The following is a 5,662-nucleotide window of genomic DNA, read 5'->3' as shown; positions in this document are numbered from 1 at the left end:
ACAACCATATGTTCCTCTCTCATAATAATTACATGTAGGATCATAAGAAAATTCAACAATATAGCTATCATAAAACATATTCTCGACACGGTCCACATGCATGCGAAGTTGACACTCTTCCAAAATAGTGGGATTAACATTAACTAAAGTCATGACCTCTCCAAACCCACTTTTAGCAAAAGTTTCATAAGATTGAACATTCTCCAAATATGTGGGATCTAAAGTTGGCACTCTTCCAAACCCACTTTCAATATTATTGCTAACATTATTATCAATCTCATATTCATCATGGGGCTTAAATAAATTTTCAAGATCATAAGAAGAATCACCCCAATCATGATCATTGCAACAAGTAGTGGACATAGCAAAACTAGCATCCCCAAGCTTGGGGTTTTTCATATCATTAACACAATTGACATTAATAGAATTTATGATAACATCATTGCAATCATGCTTCTCATCGAAGGAACTATCAAGTATGGGTGCAATAGCAATGATCTCACGTTTAACATAAGGAACTACAGAAAATTCGTCTCCATAAATATTGGCATCATGGCCACAAGAATAGCAAGCATCATGTTCATCAAGGGATATTTCAATCAAATCATCGGAATCATAATTATCTATAGATTCATGCATATCATTATTTTCTTCCAAAGTAACGGTCATTCTCTCAATAAATTCTTTGACATAGACATTATGAGCATAGTTTTCATAGCAATATTTAAGTATGTCAAAAAAATTAGATTTGCAGAGAGTAATATCATACTTTTCAATCAAAGAAGCAACTTCATAAGCACCCTTAAAACCAACAAATTCTTTAATTTGTTCGATATCAGAGTACCTATAAACACCCTTTCCATACGAAAATAAGATTTCATTATCATTAAACTCACATAGGTAGGGAAGGTATTTTTAGGGTTCTTAGAGCAACAAGTAAAATCATAAATTTCACAAAGATTCCAAGCATAACACAGCAAACTGTTTATTTGATTCCATAAGAGTGACCCTTTTTCAGACAAACGATGACGCACAAAATGAGCATGCTCATCTAAAGATTTCAACTAAACTAGTTGGGGTTTTAGCACGAGCACATAAAGATCGAAGATGATCCAAGTAGAACACTTTAAGTGGATCCATATCAATAGATTTTGCAATCAAAGATGCAAACAAATAGAAGGCACATGGAAACACAAAGACATATGGAAAGAAGGCAAAGAAAAAGGCAAGTCTTTTCGAAAATTGTTTTAGATGTGGGGGATAGGAAAACGAGAGGTGAATGGTGAATAATGTAATGCAAGAGAGAAGAGTTTATGATGGGTACTTGGTATGGCTTGACTTGACGTAGAACTCCCTAGCAACAATGCCAGAAATCCTTCTTGCTACCTATTGAGCTTGCATTGGTTTTTCCTTGAAGAGGAAAGCGTGATGCAGCAAAGTAGCGTAAGTATTTCCCTCAATTTTGAGAACCAAGGTATCAATCTAGTAGGAGACGACACACAAGTCAACGAATACCTGCACAAACAATCAACAACTTACACCCAACGCGATAAAGGGGTTGTCAATCCCTTCACAGTCACTTGTAAAAGTGAGATCTGATAGAGATAGATAAACGGTAAAATAAATATTTTTGGTATTTTTGGTTTATAGATCGGAAAGTAAAAGATTGCAAAATAGTAGATCGGAAACTAGTAATATGTAAATGAGATTCAATAATATGGAAAAGAGACCCGGGGGCCATTGGTTTCACTAGTCGCTTCTCTCAAGATAGGAAATATTACAGTGGGTGAACAAATTACTGCCAAGCAACTGATAGAAATGTGCATAGTTATGATGACATCTAAGGCAATGATCATGAACATAGGGATCACGTTCGTGTCAAGTAGGCCGAAATGATTCAACATCTACTACTATTACTCCACACATCGACCGACTCCTGCCTGCATCTAGAATATTAAGTTCATGAAGAACAGAGTAACGCATTAAGTAAGATGACATGATGTAGGGGGAATTAACTCAAGCAATATGATGAAAACCCCATCTTTTTATCCTCGATGGCAACAATACAATACGTGCCTTGCTGCCCCTACTATCACTGGGAAAGGACACCACAAGATTGAACCCAAACCTAAGCACTTATCCCATTGCAAGAAAGATCAATCTAGTAGGCCAAACTAAACCGATAATTCAAAGAGACTTGCAAAGATATTAAATCATGCATATAAGAATTCAGACAAGAATCAAATAATATTCATAGATAATCTGATCATAAATCCACAATTCATCGGATCTCGGCAAACACACCGCAAGAGAGTATTACATCGAATAGATCTCCAAGAACATCGAGGAGAACATGGTATTGAGAATCAAAGATAGATAAGAAGCCATCTAGCTACTTGCTATGGACCCGTAGGTCTGTGGTAAACTACTCACGCAGCATCGGAGAGGTAATGGTGTTGATGAAGAAGCCCTCCGTGATCAAATCCCCCTCCGACAGGATGCCGGAAAAGGCCCGTGGATGGGGTCTCACGGGTACAGAAGGTTGCGGCGGTGGAAAAGTGGTTTCGTGGCTCTCCTGGCTGTTTTCAGGGTATAAGAGTATATATAGGCGAAGGAACTATGTCAGGGGAGCTACGAGGGGCCCACGAGGTAGGGGGCGCGTCCACCTGCCTTGTGGTTGCCTCGTTGCGTCTCCGACTTCATCTCCAAGCCTTCTGGTTTCCTTTCGGTCCAAGAAAGATCATCGCGAAAGTTTCATTCCGTTTGGACTCCATTTGGTATTCCTTTTCTGTGAAACTCTAAAATAGGTAAAAAAAACAGAAACTGGCACTGGGCTCTTGGTTAATAGGCTAGTCCCAAAAATAATATAAAATAGCATATAAATGCCTATTAAACATCCAAATCAGATAATATAATAGCATGGAACAATCAAAAATTATAGATACGTTGGAGACGTATCACATCTCCATGGATAGATCTTGCGTGTGGTAGAAATTTTTTGTTTTTAATGCAGCGTGCCCCAACATAAGCTTCTTATTCAAGCATGCAATGTTTTCATCCTAGCTTTTGATAATCTAGAGGATGAGAGACCCCTCTCAAGGGCTAAATTTAACTTTAGGAGAATTGTTAAGCTACACCTGGAGGGATTGTTACATCTATAATACATTTATTGGAAGCAGAGATGTACAGTCAGATGGATTAAAGTGGGGGAGGAGAATTCAAAAAAAATCAGGCAATGGCCATAGAGAGATACATACAAAATAATATTGTCAGTTTGAGAAATGATGGAGTTGTTGTTTCTGAACATCAACAGATGGCTAGTATCTTATGGGGATCTTTTAAAAACAGAATGGGGTGGCAAATGGTATAGATATGAAGTTTGATCTGCAAAATCTCATCCACCAAGTGCCAGGTTTGGAATCTCTTTCAACCCCTTTCACCTAGGAAGAAATCCACACAATGCTAAAGGAATTACCAGTTGACAGGGCACCTGGTCCTAATGGTTTCACTGGACTTTTTGTGAAAAGATGTTGGCCCATTATTCAGGAGGATTTTATGAATCTCATAAATGATTTTTGGGAAGGGAACATTAGCCTTGCTAGCATCAATGGTTCTTTAATCACTCTGATCCCAAAGATCCTCTCTCTTGAGGGCCCTAATGATTTTAGGCCAATCTCCTTGACAAATACTTGTCTGAAATTCCTCACCAAGTTGCTTGCAAATAGACTGCAGAAGGTCATCCTTGCATGTATCCACAAAAAACCAATATGGTTTCCTTAAATGCATATCAATTCAAGACTATATTGCATGGACACTAGAGTATCTTCATCAATGTCATGCCTCTAAGAAGCCAATTTTGATATTAAAGCTGGATTTTGCCAAAGCTTTTGACACTGTAGAGCATAAATTAATTCTACAAATGTTAAGGTACAAGGGATTTGATGACAAATGGATCTCATGGATTAAGGAGCTACTAGTTTCTAGTACTTCTTCTGTCCTCCTTAATGTGGTCCCTCGAAAGCAGTTTGAATGCAAAAAGGTTGTCACATAGGTTGATCCTTTATCACCTGTGTTTTTTGTTATTGCTGCTGATCTGCTATAGTCTATCACAAATGATATGTTAAGAAGAGGGGAGCTAACCTTGCCCATAAACACCAATGATCCTTATTTCCCTATAGTCCAATATGTTGATGATACTCTCTTAATCATCCCTGTTATGAATACATAGATAATTGCCCTCAAGAATATGCTACATGATTTCTGGGCCTCAACTGGACTAAAGGTGAACTTCCACAAGTGGGTTCTCTGCCATTCACTTATTTAGGACTCCTAGTTGGTATCACCAAGCCAAGAATCCAAGATCTAGTCCCTGTTGTGGATAGAATGGAAAGGAGGTTGACAGCAACAGCTTGTTTATTATCATAAGGATCAAGACTACAGCTTGTCCTATCTGCCTTGTCCTCCATGCCAATTTATTTCTTATGTAGTCCGAGTCTTCCACTAGGCATCATAAAGTAGCTTGAGAGGATTTTGAGGCAATGTTTGTGGAGAGGAAATTCTAATACACCCAAGCAATCATTGGCAGCTTGGCCTATGGTTTATAGATCAAAAGAAAATGGTGGCATAAGTATTCTGAATCTTGCAATACAGAACAAAGCTCTCCACACAAAGCATGTCTCAAGGTTTTATAACAAAGTTGATATACCTTGGGTTTCTTTAATCTGGTCAACCTATTATGATGGCAGAGTGCCCCATGCCACTGTTCTTTGTGGCTCCTTCCGGTGGAGGGACATTATGAAACTGAATGAAACTTTCAGACTCCATTCTGAAATTACAGTACATAGATGGGACCCTGTCCTTTTCTAGCATGATACATGGTCTTTTATGGGGTCTACAACTCCAATCAAAGAAAGGTACCCAAGGTTGTTCTCATATGTGATTGATGACAAACTATCAATTCAAGATATTACAGTCAATCAGGATCCAGCAACTTTTCCACTTACCTCTATCTGTGGAGGCTTTAACTGAATTCCAAATCATCACAGATGGGTTGAATTTCATGCAGAGAAATGCTACTGAGAATGATATCTGGTCTTGGGTATCAGGAAAGGGACCCTTCTCGGCTAAGAGTTACTATAAAATGATGCATGCACATATGCCACTGGATGAACCATGCAAATGGTTATGGGGTAGCAGATGTACTATGAAAATTAAGGTTTTTGCATGGCTGCTGTTAAATGACAAACTCAATACCAGGGATATGCTTCTGAGAAGGCATTGGAGATCCCTTGAGGATGATAGCAACTGCCTCATTTGCCCAACCAAACTTTGGAAGTTAGAGACCATTTATTTTTCACATGTGTTTTTGCAAACAGAGTTTGGAACTATCTTCAGATACTCTGGCAAGATGGTCTATCTCCAAAGGAATGCATCTTGCGTGCAAGCACAAGCTTTGGGCATCCTTTCTTCCTTGAGGTTGTTTTCATTGCCTCATGGAGCATCTGGCTAATCAGAAATGGAAGAATATCCAGGGATGAGACTCCATCTTTTCGGGCTTGGAATAGAAACTTCATCCATGACATTACCATGCTGTCACATAGGTTTTAAGACCTTTGTGAGACCTCTACTCTTAGCCTAGATTAACAATCTGCTATAGCTCTGT

Source organism: Triticum aestivum, chromosome 1B, assembly GCF_018294505.1.
Source record: "Triticum aestivum cultivar Chinese Spring chromosome 1B, IWGSC CS RefSeq v2.1, whole genome shotgun sequence".
Classification (NCBI taxonomy): domain Eukaryota; kingdom Viridiplantae; phylum Streptophyta; class Magnoliopsida; order Poales; family Poaceae; genus Triticum; species Triticum aestivum.
The sequence above is the reverse complement of the archived record's forward strand: the minus strand, read 5'-3'. Positions refer to the sequence as shown.